This window comes from Perna viridis, chromosome 3, assembly GCF_037379345.1.
Source record: "Perna viridis isolate PV_CMFRI_1.1 ecotype Kerala chromosome 3, ASM3737934v1, whole genome shotgun sequence".
Taxonomy (NCBI): Eukaryota; Metazoa; Mollusca; class Bivalvia; order Mytilida; family Mytilidae; genus Perna; species Perna viridis.
In genome coordinates this window covers 43872271-43892739 of record NC_142447.1, presented here as the reverse complement: position 1 = coordinate 43892739, position 20469 = coordinate 43872271, and positions in this window count along the sequence as shown.

Here is a 20469-nt window from a genome sequence, read left to right as displayed (position 1 = left end):
TCATCAAACCGTCTATAGACTTTTGAATGAAAATGACCACGAGCACCGATAGTTTAATGTCGCACTGGTAAATATTTAACTAAAAGTTCATTCAAATTGTACAAAAGCGAGCAATTATTAGATTACCGATAAACAGAATATCTTACTTTCTAAAAGAATAGGGAAGTTTTAAATTAATGTGGGTATCAAATTAAAGTATGCCTATCTACCATATAAAGAGAGCACTTTATTAGAAAATGTTTTTCCTGTATAGGTTATCACGGAAAATGGGCCTAATTTCAACGAGAGAACTACTCAAGTCATAGAGTTTGAGACTTTGTGCAATTGCTGTCATTGCAATTATTTGTATGCTTGCAAAAATAAAGTCTACAAAATCGGTCATACTTAAGTCATACGCGAAGTTTACGTGTTTAATAAATGTAAACGCGTGAAAAAATAAAATGAAATATTTTCATATTTCCATAGGGACAGGTTATCTAATATTTCTGTTGTTTTAAATATAACGAAATAATAAATTGATTTAAATTGTATTCATAAATGTCAACATGTGAAAAACATATCAAACATATTTCCATGTGAAACAATTTGTTGCAACATGTATCATTTTTGCCACCGTTTCTTCATCTAAATACTGCATTATATAGTCTTTCCTATGATCTGCTTTTGTTAGCAACCTAAACATGATTTGTATGTTCGTTGTGTAATAAGATCAATGAAACCCAGCGTTGTTAATTGGTACTAGAAAAGAACAAAATAAGATGTTTATTATTTCATTTAAAAAATGTTATTGTATATTGTGTACCGTATATCTGATATATTAGTATTTGCTGATACCAAATAAAGAAGTTTTGGTTTGTTTTGTTATGTTGTGTTTTTTTGTTTTTTTTTGTGTTTTGCTTTTGTTCAATATTTATTTATCAACTAATTTTGATCCCTCTTGCATTGTTGTCTCACTTATTCATTTTTCCCTTTTTATTATTATTTTTACCATTTTCATTGCTTGAAAAAGAAAACTCTGTTAGACTTTTGCCGTCTGACAAAAATCTAATTTAATAGCACAGAAGTCATGAGATATATAGAAAAACGGTTTTCCTTACTACCATTGAAACAATATGGTGTAGTATTAGAAATAGAAGTAATCATCTGTCGTTGTTTAACACAAGAACAGAAATTGTTCTATATGAAAGTAGAATTCCTCATTTGTAGCCTTCAACAGCAAGATAATACGTGATTTTACCACCATCATGATATTTTTACCGAAACAACAATAAAAATATCCTACATGTGATGTGAAAGAGTAATCAAGGGAAGCAAGATTCTAGTAGAAATCAAAATAATGTAATCCAGGAAGAAAGAAACATACAAACGTATCAAAGAACATAAAGGAACTAAAATAATACATTCAAAGTAACAAAAGTAAATGAGCAACTCGGACTCCACTATATGGAAAGCAATGTTTTCGTTCAAATTTAATCTTCCGACTGATCATTTGACAAAATTTCGTTTAATGTGCATGTTAAAAATCACAAACTGTCTCCCATTATTTAATTTGGCTTTAACGTATATGATCGCTAGTCTTTTCGTTTAATCTTTATCTTTTGAATACCATTAATGACAAAAATCATTCTTTTTTATTTTATAACAGTTAACATTTTATACCGGTTAATAAATCGTTGTTTTTATGCTATGACAGTTATCGGTTAATGAAAGTAAAGCAATTTTCCCTTTGCACTATTGGCGATTAAGGTCGGATAAATACACATTGAAATATATGAGACTAAACTCAGTAATTTTTCATTTCATGTGTGACATTCCTGTAGTTATAGGAATAAATCAAAAATTTGTTTAACCAAGTTGTATTAGATATTAGCTATTATGTTTTTGTTTACTATGTTTTCGCAGCAGTGAACCATGATCGTTAATATACTCATACGCTATATATCTGTTTGGACGTATGACGGTCATGTGTCTTCTTCTCAAACTGCTATTATGTAATTCGTGATGTTTCATCAGTCTATTGCACAAACATATTGTATTAAATCTTCTGTAGTATTAAAAAAATAATGACACTTCTACAAATGTGTCGGTGATGTTACTGAATTTAAATTTAAGTTCAGTAGATTACTTATGTATTCTTGATTAAAAACTAATACATTGTAAACAAACGCATTAATATGAATTGAATAAACCAGTAAAGGCTGAGCGATGTCCATTTATAGAAATATTAAAAGAAGTTTTTGAGTGTTTCCTTTCTGATATTATATAATTACTCAATTCAAAGAAAAGCAGCACGATATTTATGTTTCCGAGTCCATCTAACATCCTGCCAATGGTGGAAACAAATCTATCAATACCTAATATCAAAATTACTTAAGGGATATGAATAACGACAAATTAGATACCAAATAATTAAATTATGAAACGAGAGTTTTCAGTAGGACATTAGACATTAAAGCATTGTAAGGAGACATTTTAATAGTGACAGCTTTTTGAAGTGTATAAAGTCTTCAATCGTTATTAATGTCATTGCAGTATTTTTTGTCAGATCAATTTTGAAAGAGTAATCAATGGGACCAAGATTCTAGCGGATATCAAAAGAATGTAATCCAGGGACAAAGACTAGAATGGAAAACAGACAAACACAACAAAGAATACGATATAATTTAAATAATACATACAAAGTCTCAAAAGTAAGTGAGCAACTCGAACTCCACTAAAAACTAGGCGCATGGACCAGATGCACCGGAAGCATTGTTATATTACGTAAATGATAAAAATCTTCATAACAGATATTTGACGGTGCATTATGAACTAGTCTAGCCCTTCTATAAAAACAGATTCATATATCCATATATTTTTCTTTCGTTCATTGGACATGTTATTGCAGGATGTTCCTCTATAAAACAACACTTACCTCAAATACAATCGGATTTAGAAAAGCATTGGAGTAGCATGTGTAGATGAGTTAGATTTGCAAAATCGTCACTATTGACATATTGTGTATCAATATCAATACCAATATCATAGCTTCAGTCTTAAGTGACTGGACTTAAATTATCTACCTAATAATCTACGATATCTATAATATCAATAAAATCACCCTTCCCCATTCTGGTTGCTGTTCTTTTTTAAATGCAGGAATACAATCTCGTTAATAATGATAACTCCAGGTACTTACGCCTTTGTCTTTTCCAGAAAGAAACTTGTTTCACTGAAAGCAATGTAAATAATTAAGTAGCAATTCCGAAGGTTCACAATAGAGGAAATCATTAGACAATGCATCCCCATGACACTTAAAGAACATACTGTATAATACAAAAGTTTAAAAAAAAAATACATGAAAGAAAAAAGAACATAATAGCAAAACTTTACACGAGGGGTAATAACAGATCCTTCGGCAGATGAACTCTTCCTTCTACTTGTAGGACACACGCCTTGTTATTTGTTGAAAGTCAAGTTCGTATGAAGAGGAGGTCGTCTATGATAGTAGGAGATTGCTAATTTATTAGGAATTTGCAATCCATATCGGTTAATCAGGCCTACTCAAATATATATGTAATGTTTTTTTAACTCATCTATTAACTACTATTTTATTTTAAAGTATGGCCATATCTTGCATGGATAGTTGTACACATTTTAACCTATTATTGGTATGGCTTTAAAAGCATGTTAAGAAACCTTAACGTTTTAGGCCTCGTTCAAAAATATACAGTAGCAATTTGAAGTTGTCAATTGTTATGTTTTGTTCATCATAATGATTGAGACCGTTTCATATGTCAGTCATATCAGCTTACTAGTGATACTGTACTTATTAAGACAATTAAAACACCTTTTTTGTTAATGCTTATAGTCCTTAGTTCTTTTTCTTTTGTATTATCTTTGGACCTGTCGTGTACCTTAGATCTTTATGGTGTATCCATCTGCACCATGAAAACTGATTTATTCAACGGGTCATAGTTTTCCTTTCATCGTTTGTCTACCCCGGACTGGACTTTTTATGAGCAACTTGGCGGGTGTTTCCAGAAAAGCAGAGGACGCTTACCCTACCGGTGCACCTGGTCCATGCTCCCAGTTTTTGGTGGAGTCCGAGTTGCTCGTTTACTTTTGTATTTTGTATTTTTAAATGTTATAACCAATAACCAGAGAACTCATGAAAGACGTCATGTTTAATGAATATTTGTAAGGAATTACAATATTAAAATGTCTGCCATTGAATGGTTAAAACGTAAGGGTTCCTTGATATATCGTTATATCAAAATAACGTTTATAGTGAAGTCCGACTTTTGTTACTTTGTATGTATGATTTTAGTTACTTTATGTTCTTTGTTGTGTATGTCTGTTTTCCATGTCTGCTCTTTGTCCCTGGATGGCATTCTTTTGATTACCGCTATAACCATAGTTCCCTTGACTACTCATTAATATTTGTCAGTTTCAATTTTGGTTTATTGGAAAACTGGAAGATTTTTTTTTCGGGACTGCTTACTCTATGATAATTAATGATTCTTTATCAAAATAAAGATTCCCCTGGTGGGCAGATATTCATGAACAATAGTACACGCGGAATAGATTTTTAACACTTTGAAACGCTAACATTTTTAACCATGAATATATTAACAATATAAATGATAGTATTGTTTATCTTGCAAGTGTGTGTGGGGGGGGGGGTGGGTGGGTGTGTGTGTGGTTTTTTTTGGTTATACGACGCCGCGGACGTCCTTTGCGCCCGTTTTAAACAAAAAGAACTTGAGTAAAACATATCGTATCTCATCCATACCATTCACTTTTTCATTTTATTTTTTTTTATTATTATTAAAATGTTATTTTACTATATTGAAGTTGTTGTGTTAATGATTTAATGTTTAAATGAGTAGAAAAATAATATTGTGTCCATACGTATACCAAGTTCAACAGTATTCAACATATTGCGGTCGCATATCAGCTGCACTCTATGAAGCAAAAAATATCCTGATTCCTTTTTGGTACTCTTATGAATTAAATTCTTGTCATTAATTAAATGTTAAATGTTAACCACCAAAAGTGCCATTTATTAAAATGAACAAAATTGAATTATTAGATTAAACACAAAGTCTTAAAGAGTGTTGTAAAATTAAATAACAAAAAAACGTACTTCGTTTAATGAATGTTGGCATATGTAGGTTTGATGTTCTACGTCTTATGTAAATAATTTGGGGATCTAGTTTTCGGTTACGATTAGTCCTTCTTCCTGTTTTTAAGGGACTTCAGGGAAATATATATTTGTGGGATGTTGACACAAAATCGAATACAAAACGCCACCAAGGTTATATAAAAATAATGGTACTTTTCAGAGGCAATCTTGTCGTAAAAGTTGACGAATAGTACTAAGATGTCCTGTCAGTGGTTTAATGCAGTCTTGAGAACATTTGCACATCACGTAAGAGAAAATGTATAATGTTAAATTTTCATTTTTATGTTGAACTATGTTTTCTTGATTTGTATTGTCGTGTTTATGCTCTTTTCCCTTTTGAGTACTTTTTTGATTTTTTTTGTTATAGCTTATACGTAGTTAATTGCATATTTTTTTTTAAAAACTATATCACTAATACAATTGGTCTTTGGTATTTCATAACATCTAAATGACAATTACTACCATTTCATTAAATAAACGGCCCACGATTTAAAAATCCATAACATTGCTGTACTTAACTAATTTCGAAATTCACTGAGACTACTCCGGAACATGAATTATTACATAACATTGTTGCACTCAACAAAATCATGTCATGTTAATTTGTTCTTGTCAATTTATGTTTAGTTATCATAACGCTGTTGTCAGACTTCTTCCTGGTAAAACACAGTTCTAGTGATATTGATGTAGTAAATGTTGCTGTATACTATTAGGACAAAATTCTATAGCAATTTCATATATACAAGACAGCCCAGGAGCTTTTTTGTGTTTTAATACATTCAACATTGTTTGTAATTTATTTTTCAGTTTTATGCTTTTACATGAGTCTCTAAACGTCATCATGTTACAACATCATCTAAACTTAACTGTATAGTAAACATTGAATGTAGAACGAAATGTTAAAAAGAATTTTTTTTTTCAGTTTGGAAAAAAAAGACTTCTTAGCATGATTTGTAGCGACTGTGTTTGGATAATAATTTGATAATTTTAATCTTAAAACAGGGACAAATAACATCATGAGTATATTAATGTGTCAAAATATAAAACTTAGATTGGAATCGAGCATAGAAAAATATCCGTGTATTGAATTTCTTTGATTCTAACACTTACATTTAAAAAAGAAAACTTTCAATGAGTTTATTTCCTTTTATTTCTGATTTAGTCAAATAATATACCTCTTCGGTGATGCTTAAAGACGCAAATTGCAACCAAAAAGCCCATTCTACATTGTTTTGTTTGTATTTTGTTTGTTTGTTTGTTTTGTTTTGTTTTGTTTTTGTTTTGTTGTTTTTTTTTTTTGTTGATCAAGGTCTTATAAAAAAGAACAAACGTCAACCAACATAATGTCATGTTAAAGCGTTATAGGGTGTCGAGACCTTGAAGAAGATTACAGGCTAATTGGAAGACATTCATAAGACTTCATTCATAATTTAGGAAGTCTCATACAACTTTGATTCTTAGAAAAGGGAGAAAGGGCATATTAGATATTATATTAATAATATAAACTTAGTTCCATATGTTATAGTGTAATTTTTTTTTATGTGTAAAATCATTATTTATCAATATAAATTTGCATAATTGGTATAAAACATCTTTTTGTTTTAATTCTTACAAAGATCAAAGTATTTTGTGTCATAACATTACTCCTGAAAAAAAACGGTTAATGGTCAATCTGATAATACTAAAATGAAACGAAAGAAAATAATTATCTGGCGCAGAGGACTATTAAATCTATCATTTTTATTTTCCAGGAAATAACGAAAGTGACGACGGCAGCTAATTGTTTACGTGACTGCCACTCCTTTTACTGTACTTTGTTATCCCTATGCGACAGAATTTTTACTTAAGGATCTATAAAGAGTTGTCAAATCGACTTTTGCGTTATTTCGTAATATATATATATATAAACGTCTCAGAATGTGAAGACTCTATTCGCTTCACTGCTCCATCGGATCAAATTGATACAGGGAAGATATGTAAACGTATAGAAAGGTCTGAACAATTCCCAACGATGTTAGAACTGTCAAATTTGCGATGCAAATTTTTGGTCGTTCCCTTCGCGGGCCTACTTGGTCTACACTAGGGCTGTAACTTAATACACGATGTATGGTAGTACGTGACAGTTCATGTAGGTGTTATTATGTGGGATATACGTTGTATAATATTGATTTGTTGTGACATGCATCATTAATTTGATCCTCTATCCTAAATAATAACACCTAGATGAACTGTCCCGTATTACCATACATCGTGTATCAAGTTACAGCCCTAGTGTAGGCCAAGTGAGTCGGCCTATTTTTCGAACGCAGCTTTTAATACTATAACAAAAGAGTTATGAATACCATATCAGTGTAATTTACATATTTCTGGATCATTCTATAAGACTTTCTATTTGTCAGACTATACCCTTGCTCTTTTTTCTTCTGGATAGAAAATCATTCAAAGTTACAAAACTGACTACTGTTACTGTCAGTTTCGGACATTATTTTTTGATATATGATGAAAAATAAAATTGCATATTGGCTTTCGTTTATTCCATTATTATCATCCTAAGAGAAAAGAATAACGTGTAACAAAATCGTTAAAATTGTGTGTCATTGCTATTATGAAACAAAGGTTACTCTTGTAAGATGCGGAAACTTATTAAATGTCATAATTATTAATGGATGTTGCTTCTTTGCTACTTTTATGCAATGTGGATCAATGGAACCGTCTTCAATTTACGACTAACACCAACTGACTTGACTTGTTATATCCCTGATATAAGCTAAGGTTTCTGTTCGACTTTAATCTTAATTTGTTAAAAAGTCAGATTTTCTGCCTTGCTCAGGGCGACTTGCATTATAAGGGGAACGTTATTTTGTGTATACTAAAATATTAAAAACATCAACGTCATTATATATCAGCGTTAATTAACCATTGTTTAATAAAAGTAAGAGAAGGGAATTAGATTCCTTAAATATTTACGCAACTGAACCAAAATGCTACATTAGTATCCTCATTTTGAGTTTTGGAGAATGAACGTTTGTCTCGAACTTGAGACATAAATTATATTACACTGATCGAGACAGGTTGAAATGTGTTGCTCTGTCGATAGTTCGAAACCGAAATTACATTGTTTAAGGTTTACGTGACAATCGTTTAACGACACATTTTCATTTGAAATTGCCGATATATTTTAGTATCATGGACAGTAGTCTGGTATAGAAAATATCAGTAATTCGAAAAAATGAAGGAATGTTAAAGGGGTCATTAATTCGTAAAAGTTCTGACCTATTATAACGCCCATTTACCCGTTTGAATCCAATAACAGAATATCTAGAAAAGTTTAACTGTCAGCTAAATGACAACAAACGTAATTAAGGACAAACCATGTATCAAAAAAGCTTTAATTAAACAGAAATATCTCATTTTCTGATGCTCTAATTGACATTTGATCTTAACAGTCATTGCAAAGGGAATGGAAAAAAATGAAATAAGATAAATGTATAGCAAAACTCTATCGTCATCAGAGGACGGGAGGATAAACTCTATCGTCACCAGAGGATGGAAGGAGGGGATAACAAATGTGAAATTATTAATCCACAATATTCTAAAATCATACTAACAATAATATACAGCAGTAACAACCTTGTAAAGCACTACCAAAGCATGCATCAAATATGATGTGATTTAAAAACCTTTTTTCAATAGTCTTGATTTCAGAAACATTGTTTTCACTTGCGGTCAATCTAACTTGTCATACTAATCAGTTGTTCTTCTTATATAGTCCTACATTCGTTGGCTTTCAATTTCAATATTGCTTGCTTTGACTTACGCCTAATGACAGTTTATTTCATTAGGATTTTGTTGACTCCTAATTTAATGACCAACCAGAGGTGTACTAAATGTACTTTCTTGTTAAACGATTTTATATTTCCATGTAATATATAATGGTGCAGTTTTTTGGTAGAATTTGATTCACTTGGATTGTGTATGTGTATGTAATATGACTGTAGGAATGTGACCATTTTAATTATAAACCTGTAATCCCATTCTTTCTTAATAGTTGGCTGTATAGGACTATGGTAATGGTGGCATGAAATATTTCAAAATGTAATAGTTAATGAAAGAAATGGTAAGTTTATTGGATAAGTTTCATTGTTTAAACTACATTGAAACAGCATTCTGTATGGTAGAAATCATTTGGGACACACAAATACCAAATACTCCTCTTTCTGAAGACAATCTGACAAATGTTCTTTGTTCACATTTTGTACCAAATCGTGTTATTTTCGTATGTCTTATTGGATTAATAACAAGTATTCAAGGTTAAAACAAATTAAAAAATCAAAAAATGATAAAGACCAAGCAAAGGATACGGTAAAAGAAAATGTGCAATTTGTCTGTCTTGTTCCCTCCATTCGCACAAAATTTCTTAGCGGAGTTCTTGATTTCTAATGATATTTACAGCAACCTATAGGATAGAATTATTTTATTATGGATCGTCCACTTTCCTAAGGACAATATAATAAGTATGTCTTCTTTCACCATTAAAGTATTTCTGACGCTGTCGAAAATACCGAGAGTTTCCGATTGAATATGCAATTTTATCTCTTCTTCGTCGATATATAATATTGTCTAACATTACAGATATTTATAATGTCTTACCTGTAAAAGAGTTTGGAATATTTTGTACTGTATATTAAAACTTAATTATAGTGTTTAACAGAACTGTGAAAAATCAAAACATCTTAACCATCTGTACAAAACGGTGCATAAAAACATGTGGACCTGTGTCATTTTAATGAAAATTGTATATGGTGCATATAGCTCCCAATTGTCGTTTTATGGAAAATGTAATAAACAAGCAATTACAGCCCTTCCAAAAATACTGAGATAATTGTACTTCGCCGATTTGAATTAAAACATCAATTGGGATTCTGATGGTCGAACCTCGAGTTTACTAAAGATATGTCCAAAGGCGTAGCACCAAATCTCGATTGATACGGCAGGGGTAACGAACACATATCCTTGAACTTGTCTTACTTAGTTACCGAGTGAAATACCATGTTTTTTTTATATTTTTGTCAAGATATTTAGGTACTGCATGTAGTATCAACAAACAAAATATTGGTACTGATTCAGCAGTAACTTTCGTACCGGGCCCCTGATGTCAACAAATTGGCTGTCGATTGTGAAATTGTTATTGAAAAATTCTCGACATTAAACTTTGTATTCATATCAAAGTGCTATTTTCTTCAAAGAACGAACCAGATATTGTCTAGACTGCCTATTTATAGACAAGTTAATGGGTTTTCTTCACAATAAAAAAAAACACACACAAGTTCGATAAACATATTACTTTTGTGACTTTTTCTTTGAACAAAGACACCAATTGGCTAGAAATGTTAATATTGGAGTGTTAAATTGTTCATACTATTTTAGTTTAGTAGCTTAGAAGTGTAGAAATCTGTACTACACTACATCAATGTAATATTTTTTAAACCCTTTTGGAGCCTTGTAGAACAATATGCAATAGGGGAAATTTCCCTACAAAGTGGACAGAGGTTTTCATCAGTTGTAAAACACCCCATATCCTTTCTTTCTCCATTTTTACATTTTTGAATTTAAAAAAAAATACTACTAAATTATGTATTATAAATAAATCGATACTCATATGCATGCAGAAATACAGTCCTTGAACCGATCCGCGCAACGATTTGACAGATCGATGACCGTTGACTGATTGATCGCTGACGGATCGATAACCGATGACCGATCTGATCGCAGTTTTGTTATGTAAAATGACGTAACATCTGTTTTGAATTAAAGAAATGTAAAATAAAAGAATAAATTAATGTTTATATCTATTACATTATGTAAATATGTGTAAAATTAATAAAGAAAACAACAAAAACTGTAAAATACATTGTCCGCTATGTGGTTACGCGATTCGATCACCAGTTAAATGGATCGGTTTGACGGATCGATGACTGACAGGAAACTGATCGGTGATCGATGACCGATCGCAATTTTTGTTGCAGGGATCGGTTCAGGTACTGTATTGCAAAAATATAAAGATGGAGTTATCAACTGCATTTATATGACCACAGATATCACGAAAATCGCTTAAGTATTCTTTTTTTCGCAGTACTGTCGGTATAGTACATTTGTATATAAATCACAAAATCAATTAAATTGTTCCGAACATTTCTGTCTTCTTACGTTTGCTACTGAACGTAATACTAATATGTTTATGACAGTAGTACAAAAGACAAAACTGAAATTATTTTGGTCATGTTTAAAGCTTATAACTTTCTGGATTAAATTCATCTGCCGACCTCTCCGATCAACTTTTATACTATTTTCTCGATTAATATTAAAGTTTATTAATTTCAAATTGTTACATCATTTATAAAAATGTACAATAATATCGGACAACCACAGCAACCTTGGGCCCATTTACGTTAAGTAACTGGCTGTGGTTAAACTAACAAATGAAAAGTCGGCAAAAGAAAAATTGTTTTGGCATTCGTAGTAAACTTCTTTTTTAAAGCCATTCTGGTGAGAATAACATCATAAATAATTATTTGTGTCTTGATATGATCAGAGGGCAGGTCATTATCGCTCGGGACTTATATTGCATATCGGAAGTAAAACTTTTCTGCTGACAATATGCAAGCAGCAGCTAGTAGTATGTTATAGCATGGTTGTTAAAGACGTAGGATCAAAGCACATTTAAATAACTAATTAAGAAAAAAAGATATTCAACTAAATGGCACTGGGAATAATTACAAAGAATTTAATTATTTAGACATATTTGCATACGTATTTTTAATGAAATTTGAAAATTTAGAATTTATCTTGTGATTCTATGTTAATATTCTATTTACAATCAAATGAAAAGTTTCGTGTAAATACAAACTGACATGCTTACGGTTGTGGTACGTACTGGATTATCTGTATTTCATACAGGACATCTGCACTCATGGCTAAATTTAAAGTTATGATCATTTATTGGTTATTTCCTGGTTAAGGTCAGTTTATGAGAAATGTATTTTGTCTACACCAGGAGTTTTAACAAATTTTGCAACAGTTATGTTTTTTTTTTCTTATTCATTTCTTTTTAACCTACCTAACGACTCACAAAATCAAGTTCTGTTCTTCCTGCTTCAGAAATAAGACGTCAATGAGATTACCGAACTGATTGCTGTTATTGTAAAGTTTTTGTCATTTTGTATATTTCGTAATAAGTATTCTTCCAAATTGACTTTTAATTAATTCATCAGTAAAACCACAAGAGGAAGGAATAACGTGTTCAAACTCGTTGAAACTTGTTGTTTGTCATTACTTTCAAGGAATGTAATTTTTTCTTACAAGTAAAAGGATGGGACAAGGTCAAGTAAAACCTAGAAATATTAGTTTATTGGTTATTGTTATCTTTACACTGAATGTGAAAAGTTTCAGCTGTCCTATCCTAAAACAATTACAGATTTTACTTTATACGTAATTGCGTGTTTTGTCTATCATTTTCGTTGCTGTAATTTGATTTAAGTTGTCACTTGCTTATTTGCCACATATGAAGCTTTTAAAAGAACGCTTGTACTGATGTATAAATTTGTATTATGCTTCTCGGTAAAGGTGAGTTCATGAAAAATGTTTTTTTTTTAGTTGATGTCACGGATAGTGTTTCAGATTTTTATTATTTTTTTTTTTTTGTGTGTGTGTAGGAATACACCTTTACTCAAATTCCAGGGCAATAGAATTGGTGCTCACCAAAAATAAATATGTCAACTTCTTATTCGACACACCTAAAAACGCATTCATTTAGGCAACTATTTAAAAAATGACTGATAATTGGCCAAAATTCCAATCTAATTAGCTTATGCTTTTTTCGTGCATTATGATTGGTTGTTCACTTTTTATTACCTGAGGGATTACTGTTTAATTCCATGTACAAATCGTAAATGATAAAGCTACCGTCAATTCGACGAAAGATCGATCCATTTAGAGGCTTAACACGATATTATCTGCTTTATTTCCATTCATTTTTCGGCATCATATATTCAAAACAACAATTTTAAAGAGATATAGTTATCAGTAGTCCGTAACTACTCTGAATATTGAAATTGACAACCATGTCACGTGTTGGTTGAATGCCGCTATTTGAAATGTCGATTTCGGGTGTCAATTTCACTGAAAAAGAATAATATAAATATATTTCAGATAGTTAAGGATCGAAATTTTGAGGATTACAAACCTGACATAAAGGTTCGAAAGACTTTATTTGTTTTGTGAGTTAATGGTCCGATTTCTCACATCGATAAATTATGAAAAAAAAAGCAGTGTTTAATCCTATAATAGGTGTATCAGTCTACCAGAATCTAATATATGACTTCATCCATGCAATTGAGTCATTCAGATCGGATAATAGGTATTGTAGCAGTGACAATCAAACAGATGAAAATGTTGCATCATATATTGCATTTATAAATAATATGGGGTACACATTTGCCTATTTCAGCGAGCATCGTGAACTTTACCATTCGTAAGTGCGAAACTCGTAAGAGTAGTCAAGGATATTTAAACACATAAAAGACAGTAAAACGGGGTTTGGATGAGTATAGTTTTGCACAAGTGCAATATTTCAATTTATATTTCAGCAGCAAGCGAAATCAATAACTTAATTGGATTGATTGATTGTTGGTGTTTAACGTCCAAGCAGCAATATTTCAGCCATATTCAGACGGTGAACATGAAATGGATGATAAAATGAACATGAAATGATGATGAAATAAAAAAAGGATGGGACACAAGGGCAACAAGGTCGACAAATTTAGATTGCCACTAGAAAAAGGGAGGGATAGGTAGGGTCGGGCAATTTAGCCTCCTGTGGCGGAGCCCAAAGGTTCCTTCTCCTATCGAATACCACAGCAGGGTTCTTTAACGTGCGAGGAACGTGGAATCTTTCCCAATACGGTGCACCACTATGGTTTGCGGTCAGGTTTTCCGTATTATAGCCTGACAACCCCAGCAGGGGTACCCCATTCCACCACCTGGGGCACACATCCCAGTAGCTCTGTGGGCAGAGCGCCTAGCCCCCGGCTAGGTTTCTGAGCACTATTTAGTCGCCTTTTACGACAAGCTTAGCGATGCTGCAGGCCTATTCTTTTTACACCCGGACCTGCACGGGGCTATAACTTGATTGGAAAACCTGCCTTTTTAAATAATAAGGGAAATACGGAATCATTTTTATAGAATCTGACAGCGTATGTAATTATTGCCTTTCCTATATTAGAAAATTCATGCTTCGAATTGGATAACACAATCGGAGTTATATTTTCCCAAGGCGGGTTAGATTCTTGACAACAGCAACAGTGGAATAGCAGAGTTACACGTACGTACACCCATGTATTTCCCAAACTTTGTAAAACACATCATACATATTCTATAAGTGGAAAAATTAGAAAAGACTCGCAAACTAACAGATAGGATGAAGTTCTTAACCTATATATTTTTATTTGTTTGAATTAGGAAAATTTAAAGTTAAATTTTCTCCATTAGGCAATCACTTTTTGTTACTTCCGGAACATGACTGTTTTTTTTTTTTTTTTTTTTTTCGTTGGTATATTGGGGAACCTTAAGGGAAATTTAAAAAGTTCATTGCTTTGCGGTGCTTTCTAGGAAATTGCTAAGCCATGTTACTTAATTAAAGGTGAACGTTTCAGGTGTGAAAAACCTTATATTTCAAGACCCCCTTGGAACACTTTATGCACCGTTCGATTCAATATTTGACTCTTTAGAATGTCACTGGATAAAAAAAAACATTTTATCGACGCAATATTCTCTACCAATTACAAAACCTTTCCTATCTTTAATTGCATTTAATCAAAAGCTGTTGTTTAAGTTAAGTAAAAATAGTGGCAGACTAATTTCAGATTTTAAGAATTCATTTGATTACAGTTTCCTTATTTGGGCTAATTGCGTATTTTTTTTCTACAAGTTTCAAGGTGGATGTCCTTTTATGTAACCATTTACTTGCATGGTTTCCATGTATGATATCAAGAAAAGGGCGCAAGGGATTATACATATGATATCAATTCACGTCTAATCTGTACACGTGTACAAAAACGAGTCAAACACTTAGCGATAATAGTTTGACTTATACAAATGTCAAAATACATGACTTTACTAACTGAATTTTAGTGTATATTAAAGGCAAAACAAGTTTTAGATATATCCCCATGAGAGATCGATGTTTTAATAACAGGTTTGGCTCTTATGTATTGAAACCAGGCCATGATGAGTGAAATTTGTTGAACATTTACTACCCAATTCAGAACTTCCTTATATAAAACTTTGAATTACTGATATAGTATGATGTAAATGTGTAAAAAAATTGCTTAATAATACGTCTATAAAATGGGGTTATTCCTGTTTGCAAGAATGTTTACTGTACAAATTAACCCAATTAGCGTTTACTACTCAAAGTGAATACTACTAAAGACGACGTTCTTAATTCATTATTTTGTAAATAAATGTTAAACAACACACCAAAAAAAGCTCCATTGAATGTTAAAAACCTTGCTAAATCCTGGAAGTATTTTTTTATCTGTACCTCATTGCATTCCAAATCTACTCACGATACGATTCTATCCACTTAATGCCAAATCTGAATCAGCATATTTATACAATTTTGGTTCATGTCAGATGTAGACTACTCGGTTTGTATACACCAATTAATTGAAAATTAACACTTTACTAAACACTGTTCAATAATATTAAGCATAGAAAAAACTATGGGCGGCAGAAAGAGCAAACAAAAGACATCAAAACAAATAAATCTATTTAGAAACACATTAAAATGCGAATCAAATTAAAGATCCATCACTCTAAATACAAACAACACCGAATCAAAAATAAAATCATTAGTAAAATTAACACACGTCATTGAAAAATTAATGAACATTAAGTCTTGAAGTCGTTTATATTGAAAAAGAAACATTTCACAAATGAAATTGATGAGATATTCACAGTTGATATTGGTTGATTTTATCCTTTATATGGACGTGTTTGGGTTATTTTTTTTTTTTGGAGGGGGGGGGGAGAGGGGGTATTTTTTGGTTACTTTTTTTTGTTTTTTAATAGTTTTTCCCTTGAGTAATTTAAAAATATAGTGTTGTGATATAGCAAGCTGTGTATACGTTTTATAATTTTGTTAAGCAATATTTGTCCCTCATGAACAAGACGATATGTTGGCCAGTCTTTAAGCTATGTAGAAGTTAACAAATGTTTGCAATTTTCGCTTTCCCTATTGAGTTAATCGTGTTTTCTACTTTTATCACATTCAATCTTAATTGGCTTTTTTTATTTAAGTCTACAAGAGATGATTGCAGACTATTATTAACTTTAAGACGTCGTTTGATGCAACTAATAGTTTCCTGGTAAAGTCTTAATAAAGTATCTTGTCATCCGGTTACGATGTCATCATTTATAGAATGGCTTGCTTGTTTACCAAGACCTCATGTCAGCCTCAAACTAAATTAGGTTTAAGGGAATAACGAGAATAGAAAATTCACACCAAATCATTTCGGCTTATGTTAAAGTAAGAGCTTCTAATTCTCCAGGGCGTATGTATCATTCTATCCCAGATTTTATAGGGTTTCTGTTGTCAGTTTGTTTGTCGGTGGCAAAGTCGGCAAATAGAGCGTTTTGTTTACTTATTGTTAAGAGCAAAGACAATGGTGGGTTCCAGTATTCGACTTTTACTAAACCTTTTGATGCTCTAGTCTGGCCAGTTATAAATTAAGGTTCAGCTATATGGGGAGTCAGAAGTTTTTTCTTGAATAAATGCTGTCCAGGACAGAGCTGTCAGATTAGCTTTTCTGTTGTCTTTTACCATCGGAATTTCCATCTCGACGGAATCTTCGGTATATTCCTACATTGTGTGTGATATTTTGAATAATATTACCAATTAGGGTTACTACTGAGTCAAAGCGAACATGTTGACCAAAAACGATACATTCAAAGAACTGAAATACATTTTTTAGACATAGAAACATGATTTATTTAATTATTTCCCATTCCACTGTGATTTTCGTTTGTCGGGGAGAAAATGGCTGTGATAGGTGGATTATGTATGGTTAACAGGAAACGACAAGTGTAGATCGTGCCGTTTGCTTGACAGATTTCTAAAACGATGATTTCTTTGGATGGATAAGTTGAGACTTCTTATATTGGTGGCGCCCTGATGATATTTCGACCAGCGTGAAGCTAGCCGTTAATACCAGCCTGCATGGAAGCTAGCCGTCAATAACTTATCGTCAATAATATTCATGAATATTCATAAGATTTGGGTGCGTTCAAACAAAAAAAATTTAAATTTGAAATACGCGAATCGATTTCGCTATTCTTAATATTTTGCGTGCAGAAAATAAGAATAATGATAGAACATACGTGTAAATCTGGCGGACTTATACATTTGTAATGATGTTATGAAATATGGAAAAAAAATAATAAGTTAAGTATTATTAACTAATGTATCGAATACGCAATAGAGGTGGATACAGGATTTCAGGGCATAATAAGAACGCTAAGTAAGAAAATTATGTTGGTTAGAGTTTTTAAAAAGTCAAGATTTCAGGAAAAAAAACTAAAAAACTTAAAGGGAAAAGGGGTGATTGTGGCCCATATGAATCAGCGCCCGTGCAGTTACTTTTTTTCAACATGTGCACGTGCATATTTCTCTGAAAATAATCTCTTAATCCTAAGAAGTAGACTATTAAGTACAATAAACAATATTCAATATCTTATTAGTTTTGAATGATAATAAACAAAATACTTTGACCCTGGGAACTATGATAATTTCGCTTATTGTCTCCCTTAAAGGTCATTATGATAATAGAAAAAAAAATAATGTCTTTTTAATAATAAAGTAAACTACATGAAATTTTGAATTATTTGGAAGATTTAAAATTTTCATGCACTTCACTGTTCAAAATGATTGTATTAAGAAAGTATTCATTTCTGCAACGTACTTTGTGTTGACAGAGCTGTAAATCCTCAAAAATAAACATTACAATTTAATGCGTGAAGTTAGTACATGTATGTGGAAGTAACACCTGTCTGATTTGTATTCAACTCGTCTTAAAGATGTAGGCATAAATTTTCACAGTTAATAAATTTATTTTTCTTCGAAATTTCCCCACGGGTTTGAAACAGGGGAAAGGGTACATGTAAATAGTACCAACGTTGTGAAAAGTTTTACGGATATTTGAATAGGAAAAAAGTCTAATGAATAAAATTTACGAAACAAAAAGTTACATGTACTTGTTACATAGGCAGATCTTTGATTTCAATAACATGATGCATATAAAATTTCACGGTAACTCTTTAAATGTTTTGGAATATATAGAAACGCAAACTATTCAAGATACTTTCCAGTGCCGATAGCATTTCAAACTTTCCGTTCTACATGTATTGAGGAAGAGATTTTGACAAAAAATAAAGATTTGTTACCAAAATAACTCCTTTTAATATCCAGTTGAAATCTCGAGCATGACGAACTAAATATGTGTAGCTTTTTTTCAATTCCTCCTTCTAATATAAATCTGTATCAATATTTTCTTGCAGTCAAAATAACGAATGGGTTCATTATGATACTTACTTTTATTCAAGTTCAATTTATACAGAGGGCTTAGGATTTAACCCTTGGGTCCCTGCTAGCTTCCACATACTGGTGACCTATAATGCAACCAAAGATACATGTACTTCGCCTCGTTTTGTGAAAAGGAGTAAGTTCTAGTATCGCTTCTGCAAAAAAAATTTAAAAAAAACTTCGAAAATGAAATATGAACCAAATTCGAAGTCAACCGGGGGGGGGACCAAGGTCTATTAGTCCGTTAGTTCATTTAGGGACTGACATTTTAAGCATACTTAAGGAATATGAATTCCCAAAATATTTGGAATTTCCTTTCCTTTTCCTTTGTCCTTAAAACAATGGAAATTAAAAAAATCGCCAAACGCAGCATGATACAACCACAGTGTTCGAACCCTGTATGGTTGGGCACTAAATTAGGCCCCGTATCACTTGAAAACCTTGAGAGATATCTGAAATCTGATTGATACATGCAGGCAAGATTTTTTTATAAGGAATCCAATTGAAAAAAAGGATTTTAAAATCGGATTTAAAAAAAGTTGAATTTTTTGGGCGTTGCCATACTTTGACCTCATATAACTAATGGAATCAGCGGCAACATTTCTTTACAAAGTTCTACAAAGAATATAATAAAACAATTAAAATCGAAAAAAAAAACAAATATTCTACATGGGTTTTAATAAAAAAAAATAAAATTTTTACTCTTTTTGGTCCCTTTTCCGAAAACGTTAGGGGCCACAAAGTCCCGTTGAAATTAAGATCAGATTTGTGACCTACTTGAGGACTATTGATTCACAAAATATTGGGAATTTTCATATCTTCGTCTGTATTTGAGAAAATGATAAAAGGGGGCCACTTCCCACTTATGTACCAACTTTTGTGTCGGTAGCTGGGACCATGGTCCATTGGCCCATCTTGGGAATGAGATAAGGTTTTGCCGATCTAAGGGCTAACGATCCCAAAAATATTGGGAATTTTCATATCTTCCACTGTCGTTGAGTACATTTTAAAAAGCCCCCCCCCCCCACCAACTTTGGTGTCGGTGGCTGGGACCAAAGTCCATTAGTCCATCTTGTGACTGGAATGATATTTTAGGCCTACATAAGGACTATTAAAAAAATATGAAAAAATTCTATATCTACCTCTGTCGCTGAAAAATTTATAAAAAGGGGGTCCCTTTACCACTTATGTACCAACTTTTGTGTTGTTGGTCCATGGCCTATTAGTCCATCTTGAGATTGGGATGAGTTTTCAGGCCAACTTGAAAGACTATCGATTCCAAAAATATGGAATTTCCATATCTTTCTCTGTCGTTAAGAAAATTTTAAATGCCCCCCCCCCCCTCTTCCACTTATGTACCAAATTTGTTGTCGGTGGCTGGGACAAAGGTCCTTTAGTCCATCTTGAGACTGGGATGATATATTAGGCGTACTTAAACACTATCGATTCCCAAAATATTAGGAATTTCTATTTTGTGTTTCCTCTGTCCTTGAAAACATTTTAAAAAGGGGGCCACTTACCACTTTTGTACCAACTTTGGTGTTGGTAATTGGGATCTAGGTCCATTAGTCTATCTTGGGACTGTGCTGAGATTTTAGGCCGACTTGAGGACTATCAATTTCCAAAATATTTGGAATTTCCATATCTTCCTTTTTCCTTTAGA